This window comes from Triticum urartu, chromosome 7A (assembly GCF_056163025.1).
Source record: "Triticum urartu cultivar PI428250 chromosome 7A, HENAU_Tu73, whole genome shotgun sequence".
NCBI classification, from domain to species: domain Eukaryota; kingdom Viridiplantae; phylum Streptophyta; class Magnoliopsida; order Poales; family Poaceae; genus Triticum; species Triticum urartu.
The window spans coordinates 654,951,821-654,966,350 of NC_141879.1; the positions used below are offsets into that span (position 1 = coordinate 654,951,821).

The 14,530-nt window shown below is 48.8% G+C and overlaps 1 pseudogene; it reads left to right on the forward strand.

The window, feature by feature from the left end:
* The first annotated feature begins 2,963 nt into the window (after window positions 1–2,963).
* On the forward strand, window positions 2,964–7,956 carry LOC147961119 (uncharacterized; annotated as a pseudogene).
* Window positions 7,957–14,530: the final 6,574 nt, after the last annotated feature.

The window sequence follows — 14,530 nt, forward strand, 5'->3', positions numbered from 1 at the left end:
GCTATGGACATGGGGATGTCACTGATAACGGGATCACATCATTAGGAGAATGATGTGATGGACAAGACCCAAACCTAAGCATAGCACAAAGATCGTGTAGTTCGTTTGCTGTAGCTTTTCTGGATGTCAAGTATCATTTCCTTAGACCATGAGATTGTGCAACTCCCGGATACCGTAGGAGTGCCTTGGGTGTGCCAAACGTCACAACGTAACTGGGTGACTATAAAGGTACATTGCAGGTATCTCCGAAAGTGTCTGTTGGGTTGGCACAAATGGAGACTGGGATTTGTCACTCCGTATGACGGAGAGGTATCTCTGGGCCCACTCGGTAATGCATCATCATAATGAGCTCAATGTGATCAAATGATTGATCACGGGATCATGCATTACGGTACGAGTAAAGTGACTTGCCGGTAATGAGACTGAACAAGGTATTGGGATACCGACGATCGAGTCTCGGGCAAGTAACGTACCGATTGACAAAGGGAATTGAGTACGGGATTGAGTAGGTCCTCGACATCGTGGTTCATCCGATGAGATCATCGAGGAGCATGTGGGAGCCAACATGGGTATCCAGATCCCGCTGTTGGTTATTGACCAGAGAGTCGTCTCGGTCATGTCTACTTGTCTCCCGAACCCGTAGGGTCTACACACTTAAGGTTCGGTGACGCTAGGGTTGTATAGATATGAGTATGCAGTAATCCAAAAGTTGTTCGGAGTCCCGGATGAGATCCTGGACGTCACGAGAAGTTCCGGAATTGTCCGGAGGTGAAGAATTATATATAGGAAGTGTAGTTTCGGCCATCGGGAAAGTTTCGGGGTCACCGGTATTGTACCGGGACCACCGGATGGGTCCCGGGGGTCCACCGGGTGGGGCCACCCATCCCGGAGGGCCCCATGGGCTGAAGTGGGGAGGGGAACCAGCCCATAGTGGGCTGGTGCGCCCCCCCCCCCTTGTGCCCCCCATGCGCCTAGGGTTGGGAACCCTAGGGGAGGGGGCGCCTCCACTTGCCTTGGGGGGTACTCCACCCCTTGGCCGCCGCCCCCCTAGGAGATCCCATCTCCTAGGGCCGGCGCACCCCCCTAGGGGGCCTATATAAAGGGGGGAGGGAGGGCATCCGGACCTCAAGCCTTGGCGCCTCCCTCTCCCCTGCTACACCTCTCCCTCTCGCAGAAGCTCGGCGAAGCCCTGCTGCGATCACTGCTGCATCCACCACCACGCCGTCGTGCTGCTGGATCTTCATCAACCTCTCCTTCCCCCTTGCTGGATCAAGAAGGAGGAGACGTCATCCGCTCCGTACGTGTGTTGAACGCGGAGGTGCCGTCCGTTCGGCACTTGGTCATCGGTGATTTGGATCACGGCGAGTACGACTCCATCATCCCCGTTCTCTTGAACGCTTCCGCTCGCGATCTACAAGGGTATGTAGATGCATTCTCCTCTCGTTGCTAGTTGACTCCATAGATTGATCTTGGTGAAACGTAGGAAATTTTTTTGTTTTCTGCTACGATCCCCAACACTACCGACACAGGGCTTCGCCTAAGCACGCTACGATATAACCAATGTGGAATATGGTGAAGGGGGGTACCGCACACGGCTGGAATAGATCAACTAATCAACTTGTGTGTTCTAGGGTGCCCCCTGCCCCGTATATAAAGGAGCAAGAGGGAAGGCCGTCCGTTGCTCTATGGCGCGCCAGGAGGAGGAGTCCTCCTCCTAGTAGGAGTAGGACTCCCCTCTTTCCTACTCCTACTAGGAGGGGGAAAGGAAGGGGGAGAGGGAGAAGGAAAGGGGGGCGCCGCCCCCCTCTCCTAGTCCAATTCGGACCAGAGGGGGAGGGGCGCGCGGCCTGCCCTAGTCCAGCCCTCTCTCTCTCCACTAAGGCCCATAAGGCCCATTATTTCTCCCGGGGGGTTCCGGTAACCCTCCGGCACTCCGGTTTTCTCCGAAATCACCCGGAACACTTCCGGTGTCCGAATATAGTCGTCCAATATATTGATCATTATGTCTCAACCATTTCGAGACTCCTCGTCATGTCCGTTATCATATCCGGGACTCCGAACTACCTTCGGTACATCAAAACACAAAAACTCATAATACCGATCGTCACCGAACTTTAAGCGTGCGGACCCTACGGGTTCGAGAACTATGTAGACATGACCGAGACACGTCTCCGGTCGATAACAAATAGCTGAACATGGATGCTCATATTGGCTCCTAAGTATTCTACGAAGATCTTTATCGGTCAAACCGCATAACAACATACGTTGTTCCCTTTGTCATCGGTATGTTACTTGCCCGAGATTCGATCGTCGGTATCTCAATACCTAGTTCAATCTCGTTACCGGCAAGTCTCTTTACTCGTTCCATAATGCATCATCTCGCAACTAACTCATTAGTCACATTGCTTGCAAGGCTTATAGTGATGTGCATTACCGAGAGGGCCCAGAGATACCTCTCCGACAATCGGAGTGACAAATCCTTATCTCGAAATATGCCAACTCAACAAGTACCTTCGGAGACACCTGTAGAGCACCTTTATAATCACCCAGTTACGTTGTGACGTTTGGTAGCACACAAAGTGTTCCTCCGGTAAACGGGAGTTGCATAATCTCATAGTCATAGGAACATGTATAAGTCATGAAGAAAGAAATAACAACATACTAAACGATCAAGTGCTAAGCTAACGGAATGTGTCAACTCAATCACATCATTCTCCTAATGATGTGATCTCGTTAATCAAATGATAACTCATGTCTATGGCTAGGAAACATAACCATCTTTGATCAACGAGCTAGTCAAGTAGAGGCATACTAGTGACACTTTGTTTATCTATGTATTCACACATGTATTATGTTTCCGGTTAATACAATTCTAGCATGAATAATAAACATTTATCATGATATCGGGAAATAAATAATAACTTTATTATTGCCTCTAGGGCATATTTCCTTCAGGAGGTGCCATGGGTGGTTACATGAACATGATTGGAGGTGCCATGAGTGGTGCATTTGATGGAAACATGGTAGGTGGCTTCGGTGGCAACATGGAAGGTGGCTTTGGCGGCATGGGAGTTGGCTTTGGTGGCATGGGAGGTGGCTTTGGCGGCAACATGATGGGTGGCTTGGGAGGTGGCTATGCGGCAACATGAGTGGCGTTGGAGGTGGATATGGCGGCAACATGGGACGCAATGAAGATGGTTCCGGTGGTGCTCACAGCAACAAGAGTTCACCGCTTGTTGAGAACGTCGACAAATACGGTGGTGGAGATGATGATCGTACCACGGTTCACAACACCAGTGGTGTTGATGGCCCGAATGAGTGATATTCATGTGCATTTCAATTTCTAGGGCAAAAAACTTTGATTGAGACGATGCTCTTTTGGTAGACGAATTTGATACTATGATGGTGAATGCACTTTTGATTGAAACTATGATGATGATGCACTTTATTTTCAAATTTTAGTTGCTATTTCAATGCAAAACCGCGGCTGAACAGTGGCCGGTAGCAGCCGCGCGGCCGTTTTCATCTTCATTTTGGACCATCTATTGGAGTTGCAAATTTGGACCATCATTTTGGACCATCTGTTAAGAGTTTAGCTTTTTTCGAAGCTCCAAAACACACTTTTTGGCGGTCCAAATTTTACATCTTCGGTTTTTAATCGTCAAATTTTGGACCATATATTGAAGATGCTCTTAGTACTAAAAACCTCGTAGCAGAAACTGAGAAGCATATGCACCAATGTCTATCGGGGCCAGTGGCCGGCGGTCTCACTGGTTACTTCTTACTTGTGGTCAGGCCCGGGTACATGAACGGAAGCTCTGCGATTGCGCGTGTCCATGAAATTTATATGCGTATGGGAGCTGCGCTGGATGCTTCTCTTTTAGGTACCTCTCGTGCAGCTCGAGCAGCATGGAATGGATCCATGGACAAGCAAATTACTCCGGTTGCCTCCCACTAGACTGACAGCATCCAGACACTTGGCTTTGCTCCACGGACCTGTTATCACTCGCGCGCGCACACGGACATACATAGTACCATCCAAGGATTCCTGTTTCGAGACTGAGCTTTCGCCGCCGTCCTGACGATCTCCATCAAATCGTAATAGAAGGCCGGGGGATTAATTAGGGTCCTTCCTTCGTCCTCGATGGCCACACGGGCTGATGGAGCTAACTCGAGAGAGCTAACCAACTTTGCTGCCTCTATACACCGAAAATGTGGGGAGACGGCTCTGCCTCCGCGTCCACATAAAAGTGAGACGGCAACCCGCTGGTCGCAAGCCCAAATGGCTTATTATATGTCGCCACTTGCCAAGTGATGAGTAGAATCAAGAACAGGACTGATCGAGGATAACAAGTCAGTCTTGCAAAATTTGCAGACTTTGAGTCTACAAGGGCAGAGGAAGTCGGGGCGGCGGCCCCAGATGGTTGTGTGGGTGGGTTGCAGAGGGTGCAACATTTCTTTTGGATGCCAGGACGGCGGCCTCGGGTGGTGGATCTTCGGTGCTTCGGACGTTGAAGACGACGTGAGGTCTTGGAGGTGCGCTTCCATCGCCGTCAGAGTCAGAGTGGCCCACTTCAGTTCCTCCCATAGTTGTGGTGATTTCACTACCTCTTTGACGATGGTGGCGTTTGCGGTGTGGCGGCAGTATGGGGTGGGCCCCTGCTGGTACTTTTGTCTCCGCCACTATGTGGTGGTGCGGTGTTTTGTGCGTGGTGTCTTCTGTGCTCCTTCGAGGGCGTCGGGGCACCTCCAGCCCCATTTAGGTAACCATGCCAGATCGGTTTACTCGTCGGGGGTTTTGGAGGTCTCGACATGGCGGGGATCCTCTCATGTGGCACACGTGAGCAAGGTTTTGGTTACCGGTCAAAATTTCAAGATTTCCCATGATTACCTTGTATTTTCGTGCCCCTCGGTAAATCGCCATATCGAGCAAAAAATTATTTTTTTTGAAAAATTTGAATTTAAACAATCGATTTACGGTAAAGTGCGTAGGATCTTATTAATGCCATGAAAGATGGTTTTGACGTGTTGATAGCAACCATTTTCCTGTTTTGAGATGTCTCTAGTTCGAATATTCGTTCATTCAATTATTTGAATTCAAAATTCAACTATAAAATTCGCTCGAAATATTCTTGATATTTCCCGGTAACCGTGGTAACCATGTTTACCAGTCCTCCTCGGTAAAATTGCCTCATTCGGTAATCAAAACCTTGCACATGAGTGTGTTGGGCGTGTTGGTGGTGCATTTTTGTCTTCAGTTCCGTCGCTCATCGAACGGTGTGGGGGCTTCTTGCCCTCTGTATCTGGTTTTCGCCCGATTATCCTAGATTAAACAGGAAATTCTCTTCTTCTATAAGGCAATGCAATAACTCCCTGTCCCTCTAGATGTGTTCTCGGTTTTTTAACAAAAATTAACCACCGTCTTTTATTGCCTACCCACTACCCTCCATTCTTATTTATACAAGTATCTTTCTTCTCCTTCGATCGCGTCTTTAGCTACAAGCACTTCTAATACAGTTACTTCAGTTGCTCAGCCTATGGAGCCTAGTTTGAGGAACAACCAAAATGATGAGAGTGGTGTTATCATTTGCTAGCTCGCTTCTTTATCTATTAGTTCGGCTTTGGAGACACCAGGACAAAAAGTTGTGCTGGAGTGGAAAGTCTCTTAGATTGGAGAACAGAAGGGTAGATGGACTCGGTCTTCTTGACAAAGGTTCTAATCAGAAAAGTAGCATGCTCATGTGAACAAATGGTTCGTTCCTAGTCTTTACTTCAATTAACCTATCATTGATTCGTGGACTGCTCGTTAAAGTCGCATTTCTCTTTACACTTGTCGTCATCGCCCCCTCAAGCACTCAAACAATCCACGCGTTGGGAACTCGCCATGCACGGCAGATGTGCTAGTCTTGGACTATAACCAGTGGAAGCAAATAACCTACCTCTATGTATCAATCATCACGAAAGTTACATATAGAGCTTACAGGTCCAAGCAGAATTTGTAGAACACGCCACCACTGAAGTGCATGTGCATCCTCCTCTTGGAAAATGGAGAGAGATAGCAGAATTGAAAACGGGAGGTAATTGGTGAATGTGACAAAACAGGTTATAAAAATCAAGGACCCCCTTAGCCGGCGAACATCCGCTAGGAGGGGTGGCATTTCGAACGATTTCACTGTCAGTTTTAGTTGTAATAAGGGATAGCAGCTTCTTCAGAGCATTGCAACAGTTTCTGTGAGAGAAGGCGATTTTCCGTCTAAAACTGTCACCGTTTGATTTCGTCTTAGAACTGAAACTGTCATCAAAAGGGGTTTGTTTGCCGTTCCTCTCCTAGTGAACGGCAGCCAGATAAGATTATCGAAATGAAACTATGGCTGAAAAGGGAAGTGGTCTGCTTCTAAGTGTGAAATATATGTTAAAATATCTCGTAATGAAATTTTCTACTATGTAGAATACATCCATACATGCATACATCCACATACATACATAATACATGTACAATTACTTTCATAATTATTTGACGCTTTTATGTGTGATTTTTAATTTTCCAAAATTTTGGGCCCAAAACGCCCGACCCACCCTCCAAACAACTAAAAAAGCTTGTTAGCAGAAGCATGCATCAATGTCGATCGGGGCTAGTGGCGATGCCATGGGTTAGGTTACTTGTGGTGTCAGTACTTCACTGTTTTAGATAAAATTTAAAGAATCCCAAGGGTTTTGGAAATGCTATAAAGCCAGAATACAGCCGAGGCCCGAGGGCGTGAACAGAAGCACTGCGCTGCGCATGGGCGTCGTCTGCGAGTTCCCCTGGATGTTTCTATTTTAGTAGTGCCACCTCTCGTGCAGCTCGAGCAGCACCATGTAATGATCCATGGACAAGCAAGTTACTCCGGTTCCCTCCCACTAGGATGACAGCATCTGACTTGCTCCACGGACCTGTTATATCACGTACACGGTGGCTTCGTCATTGTGTATGGACGATAGGAAGCCCCCCTCCCCTCCCGGCGCTCCTGCGGGCGCCCCTCGGAGGGAACCCCATTGCCGCCGCCCCTGTCCCTCCGCCCCTTAACCACTCCCTCGCCGCCGCCGGTGGCGTCGCCGGCCAAAGGCCGCGTGGCGCAGGCGGCGGCGGGGCGGCTCTCTCCCTCGCGCGGGTGGCGGACGTCGCGGGGCGGCCTCCCCTGCTCGGTGGCGTCGGGCGCCGGCTTGCCTCTACTCCGGCTTCCCTCCTCCGCCTCGCTCCCTGGTGACCTGCCGGCGTCGCCTCCTCTCCTCCTCCCCCCTCCACCTCGGCTCGTGGGGCTCTGGAGGGCTCGGGGGCGTGTTGGCGGCGGATCTGGCGCCCCCTGCCCAGATCCGGCGGGTGCTGGCGGTTGGCTGCTGCAGGGGAGACCGGCGGCCCCTCTAAGGTGGTGGTGCTGCAGCCGGGGCTCTTCCTCTCTGGTGGGGTGGCTGGGCACGGGCTGGACCTGGCCAGGGCATGGAGACGCGGGGGGTGTGTGCGCGCGGCCGGTCTCTTGCTGGATCTGGCCGAATCTGGCGGTGGGGGCCGGCCGGCGGCGCGTGGAACCGGTGGTGCGTGCCCGGCGGCTCCGGCGCTTGGAGCTCGCCGGGCGACGCGGGTAGGATAGCGGCCGGGCGTGGCCGCTGCTTCGGCCGTGGGCTACGACGTGGGGAGGTCCGACGGTGGTGCTCTTCCGGTGTCGTGGCGGCTTCACGGTGGTTGACGGATCTGCCCGCAGCGGCGGTCGGCTTCTCCGGCGGCGGCTCGTCTGTGTTCGGGCCGTCTCGGCCTTCGCCCCATCTCCTTGTTGCCCGGGCGTTACTCCCATCAAAGGGCTGGTCCTCTCCTAGCTGCGGTCTACCGCTCGTTTCCCGTCCGGTGCTGTAGGACCGAGCTCGTCTCGCGCACGATGCAGCAGGACTGAGCTCGTCTCGCGCACGGTGCAGCAGGACTGAACTTGTCCCCTTTTCCGTGTTGTAGGACCAAACTCGTCTCGCGCACGGGGCAGCAGGACAGGCTGGTGGATGCCAGTTCTGGCCGACCTAACGGGTCTCGACACTGGGGGTCGCCCAGGGGCGCGAAAGGTGGGACCTTTCCGCACGTCTCTTTAGTTGGGGTTGCGGTGGGTCTCGGGTGAGGTGGTGTTAAGGTCTTGGATGCCGGGGCGGCGGCCCTGGTGGTGGTAGCGCAGTGCTCTTGGGCAAAGCCCATGCCTTGGTGCTGCCCGGTCATCATGGTCGTGTGGGCGGCGTGGTTGCCGGGGTGTGGCGTTCGGTGGCGGTGAGTGTTGGCCGAGGTGAAAACCTGCTCTATCTTCAGACGGACCGGCGACGGTGGAGATCGTCCCCTTCTTGAAGGCGTCGTCGCGGCTCTCATTGCCCATCATGCGGCTCCAGGGAAAACTCTGATCCTTGGATCGGGCGGTGGCGGTGCTCCGGTGTCGTACCCTTTCTGAAGGCGCCGCCTTGGAGCACATGGTCCGTCATATGTAGCTTCATCTCTTCGTGATGATAGTGCTAGGGGCGGTGTGGCTGCGCTCAACGTCTATGTATCCTGTCTTGGGTGTGTGCGTGTGTTGCGGTGTCGTGTGTTTGTACTGAATGCTTGTTGTGTTCGGTGCTTTATATATAAAGCGGGGCGAAAGCCTTTTTCGATATATCACGTACACAGGCGCACGCACACAGACGAGACATACCACCATCGAGTTCCTGTTTCTGTTTCCACACTGACCTTTCGCTCTCACTCCCCCGTCCTGACGATCCCCATCGAATCGTAACCGAAGGCCGGGGGAATAATCGGGAGTCTTTCTTCGTCCTCGATGGCCACACGGGCTGATGGGGAGAGAGCGGAGAACTAACCAATTTTGCTGCCTCTATACGCCGAAAATGTGGGGAGACGGCTCTGCCTCCGCGTCAACATAAAAGAGAGACGGCAACCCGCTGTGGTCGCAAGCCCAAACGGCATATTGTATGTCGCCACTTGCCAAGTCATGGGTAGCATCAAGATCAGGACTGGTCGAGAGATTGACTAGTTGGTCTGAGTAGCAAAATTGCAGGGACTTTGAGTCTACACTGGCTAGGCAACTTTAACGCGATTCACCAAATCGACCATGAATGCTTAGATGGGATGTTTGTATATTCTTTTGGCATCCAGCACTGGTCATCGAATTTGTATGGACTGGTCTGGGCGATGGAAATCTAACAAATTAGCCCCAAACCTAGTGCAGGTCCGGGGGAGTCTACAACTGCTACGTACATTACTTCCTCCATCCTAAAATAAGTGTCTTAAATTTAGTACAAGTTTGTACTATAGTTAATACAAAGTTGATATACTTATTTTAGGACGGGGGGAGTATTTGACATCACTGGCCCACCCAAATACCACATTTGGAGTACTTTTTCCCTCCATCCCTCCCTTTGTGCTCTTTATCCGCATACTCGATGACCGCCGCCGCCGATGTACCACTCTAGCCAGAGGCTTGCCCGCCTTGGCCTACGTCGTCGTTCCACCACGGATCCCACCACGGTCTTGAACCTATCGCCACTGTCCATGGCGAGCACCACGTCCGGCAAGTGTTCGGCCAAATGTCATAGCAAAGTATTTTCATGTTGTCATCTTTGGCATTGAAGAAAACACAATGGCTGTGTACTCGGCGAACAAGGATGAATTGTTGTGTGATGTGTGGTTGGCCACAAGTATGAAGTTTCAAGGCATGTAACATAGTGTGGCATTTTGGCAAAGTGTGTATGTTTGGTTTAATGAGGACAGCACTGTACGCCCTACCACATGGAAGTGATCCATGATCACGCTGTGAGGTCGCTACTCCATCGCTGGTATGCCGTTCAAAATGTCGTCAACAAGTGTTGCATTGCGTACGCACAAGTGTGAGGTGGCCAAAGGGCGCGTCACTCGATGAGCTTATAAGTTTTGCGTCTTGTTGCTCTACGTATTGGTCATTTTATTCATCTTTTCAATGTTGCAACTTGTTGATCACGTCATTGTCTACCCCAGACACGAATGCTCATTCTACCATCGGACCAAGTGCAAGCCCTTCCCAATGATGCATTCTTGGATGAAACTCAATGCCCATGGCAACTGGGTGAATTATCTATGAAGAAATTCAAATTTGAGGAGAGAAAGCTTGAAATGAAAGCCACTTTTGGAATCAATAAAATAAAAACTTGTTGAATATCTTTTGAATTGTTGGACATCTTTTGAGGAGTGCTTTCGAATTTAAATGTATGGTTGAATCACTACTCATCTAGATGCATTTTTCAAAGTGATCAAGAGGCAGTAATTTGGTTTAGTTTTATTCATTTTGTTTGGAAAAAGGCCGGCATTTAATGACTCAGATTGGATGGCTTCGTCGGACACGTCCGGACGTGTTTATGGATATTTGGTGATGTCTGTTTTGGTGAAATGTGTTGGAGTTGCCCTTAGTACGATATTTGGTGACGTCTGTTTTGGTGAACTGTGTTGGAATTGCCCTTAGTACCACAGACCTGATAAAATATAATATGTGCTTCATTTGGTTTACATGATATAAGATCATCACAGTAATGATCAAGTGAACATTTCAATGCACACATATTTATTTTGCAACATCGCCGTAAATCTCTTGATATAATTTAACTTAAGGAGAGCAGCGAATGGCCCCCAAGCTCATCTGCTCCGGCCCGTGAACAGTGAAATAAAAAACAATACTTGAAACATATTTAAAAAACTGATGTTTTGCAAGGAAGATGTTTGAGTGTGTTATGAGTGTGCCAATTATCAGTGCGTTTGGACATCTGAATAGCTCCCAATAAAAAAATTTGCGGTCTGTGAAAAAGTTTACTGTGTATGCACTGTTCAGACCATCTTATTTTGCTGAGAACTATTCAGATGTCCGAACGCACTGAGAGTTTGCATGGACCTCACGCACACAAACATCTTTCATGCAAAAAAATCTGAATTTTTTTGAACTTTTCTTGTTTTTTTATTTGTTGTTCACCGGGTGCAGATAAGCCGGGCTCAAGAATTGTATATTCGTTGCTTAAGGAAATTTCGTTCTTATTAGTAGAGCAGTTATCGATAGAGGCCTTATATTAACCAAACAAATACACTATATTTCCGGACGAATGAAATATATATGAAGTTCTGTTGAGGGGTGGCAATAGTTGATCTCTGATCCAAAGCTCTATGACTGTGACAGATATATGAATTTTTAATACTTTGAAATATACAATCTCTTTAATAAATTCCAGTGTTGCCTGAAATACTCCTATGTAAATATCAATGTACTCATTTCCTAATGACAGGAGCGCCAAAACATGATAACCCCCAATGGAGAACCATGAACCCTACAATGCTGATGTCACTAAGCCCGTCATTACTCGATTTGGACAAGAAGTAGGGCGCCGGTCTGGTTGTTTAAGGACAAGTGGGTTCATATTACAAAATTAAACTTGACTACTGGATAACATCTAACTACTATTGTCGTTGTCTATGTTGTTCGTAAAACTATACAGTACATTGAATCAGAAAGAAGCAAAATGGTTGCGAGGCGCATATACCACAAGGATGACATGATAAATTCATAAAATATAATAATTAAAAGTGTTAAAAATCCAAAAATAACAATGACACAAATATTCATTGATTCTCATGCTCTGAGCGAAAATACAAAGAATGAGTTCCACAAAACCCCAACTCTAGAGGAACTTATGTGATAAACCACAACTTTTGAGTTTTTAGCCGTAAAACATTATGTGTTTTTTAATCCGACCATCCAAATGAGGTGAAACTTTCTCAGTGTAATCACGAAACTATTTACGATTTTTTGAGATTTTATTTTAAATATTTATGTTTTTTGAAGAAAAAAATTAGTGAAGTCCAAACATTTGTCTGAACTTAAATTTTGATTGGAAGCATGGTCGGTTTGTGATAATGGAGGTTTAGCGTCATTAAACCTTAGTCACTGTGTCTCTATGAATTAACACCTTTTTAGGGCATAGCTAATGTATTTTTTCCTTTTTAGAAGATCTAGTGTATTTTTTCTAAGGTCCACCATATTTGTTATAGGTGGGCTTAAAATCTCGGTTCTTAAGGTGGGTCCACCATGGTTGTTATAGCTGGGCTTAAAATCTCGGATCTTGAGGTGGACCACGTGCTTTTTACTCATGGGCACTCTCAGTTGTTTTCTAGACACATGGTGGTAGAGGGAGAGACAATGGAAGAAAAAAATGTTGGAAATATGCCCTAGAGGCAATAATAAAAGGATTATTATTATATTTCCTTATTCATGATAATTGTCTTTTATTCATGCTATAATTGTGTTATCCGGAAATCGTAATGCATGTGTGAATACATAGACACCAACATGTCCCTAGTAAGCCTCTAGTTGACTAGCTCGTTGATCAACAGATAGTCATGGTTTCCTGACTATGGACATTGGATGTCATTGATAACGAGATCACATCATTGGGAGAATGATGTGATGGACAAGACCCAATCCTAAACATAGCACAAGATCGTATAGTTCGTTTGCTAGAGTTTTTCCAATGTCAAGTATCTTTTCCTTAGACCATGAGATCGTGTAACTCCCGGATGCCGTAGGAGTGCTTTGGGTGTACCAAACGTCACAACATAACTGGGTGACTATAAAGGTATATTACGGGTATCTCCGAAAGTGTCTGTTGGATTGACACGGATTAAGACTGGGATTTGTCACTCCGTATGACGGAGAGGTATCTCTGGGCCCACTCGGTAATGCATCATCATAATGAGCTCAAAGTGACCAAGTGTCTGGTCACGGGATCATGCATTACGGTACGAGTAAAGTGACTTGCCGGTAACGAGATTGAACGAGGTATTGGGATACCGACGATCGAATCTCGGGCAAGTAACATACCGATTGACAAAGGGAATTGTATACGGGGTTGCTTGAATCCTCGACATCGTGGTTCATCCGATGAGATCATCGAGGAGCATGTGGGAGCCAACATGGGTATCCAGATCCCGCTGTTGGTTATTGACCGGAGAGCCGTCTCGGTCATGTCTACATGTCTCCCGAACCCGTAGGGTCTACACACTTAAGGTTCGGTGACGCTAGGGTTGTAGAGATATGAATATGCAGTAACCCGAAAGTTTTTCGGAGTCCCGGATGAGATCCCGGACGTCACGAGGAGTTCCGGAATGGTCCGGAGGTGAAGAATTATATATAGGAAGTGCAGTTTCGGCCATCGGGAGAGTTTCGGGGGTCACCGGTATTGTACCGGGACCACCGGAAGGGTCTCGGGGGTCCACCGGGTGGGGCCACCCATCCGGAGGGCCCCATGGGCTAAAGTGGGGAGGGGAACCAGCCCATAGTGGGCTGGTGCGCCCCCCTTGGCCCACCCCATGCGCCTAGGGTTGGGAACCCTAGGGTGGGGGGGCGCCCCACCTGGCTTGGGGGGCACTCCACCCCTTGGCCGCCGCCCCCCTTAGGAGATCCCATCTCCTAGGGCCGGCGCACCCCCTAGGGGGCCTATATAAAGGGGGGGAGGGAGGGGCAGCCGCACCCTTGACTCTTGGTGCCTCCCTCTCCCCTGCTACACCTCTCCCTCTCGCAGAAGAACGGCGAAGCCCTGCTGCGGTGACTGCTGCATCCACCACCACGCCGTCGTGCTGCTGGATCTTCATCAACCTCTCCTTCCCCTTGCTGGATCAAGAAGGAGGAGACGTCACGCTGACCGTACGTGTGTTGAACACGGAGGTGCCGTCCGTTCGGCGCTAGGATCTCCGGTGATTTGGATCACGTCGAGTACGACTTCCTCATCCCCGTTCTTTGAACGCTTCCGCGCGTGATCTACAAAGGTATGTAGATGCAATCCGATCACTCGTTGCTAGATGAACTCATAGATGAATCTTGGTGAAACCGTAGGAAAATTTTTGTTTTCTACAACGTTCCCCAATAGTGGCATCATGAGCTAGGTCTATGCGTAGTTCTTTATGCACGAGTAGAACACAATTTGTTGTGGGCGTAGATGTTGTCAACTTTCTTGCCACTACTAGTCTTATTTTGCTTCAGCGGTATTGTGGGATGAAGCGGCCCGGACCAACCTTACACGTACGCTTACGTGAGACCGGTTCCACCGACTGACATGCACTAGTTGCATAAGGTGGCTGGCGGGTGTCTGTCTCTCCCACTTTAGTTGGAGTGGATTCGATGAAAAGGGTCCTTATGAAGGGTAAATAGAAGTTGACAAATCACGTTGTGGCTTTCACGTAGGTAAGAAAACGTTCTTGCTAGAACCCTATTGCAGCCACGTAAAACTTGCAACAACAATTAGAGGACGTCTAACTTGTTTTTGCAGCAAGTGTTTTGTGATGTGATATGGCCAAAGTTGTGATGAATGATGAATGATATATATGTGGTGTATGAGATGTTCATGCTATTGTAATAGGAATCACGACTTGCATGTCGATGAGTATGACAACCGGCAGGAGCCATAGGAGTTGTCTTTATTTTTTGTATGACCTGCGTGTCATTGAGAAACGCCATGTAAA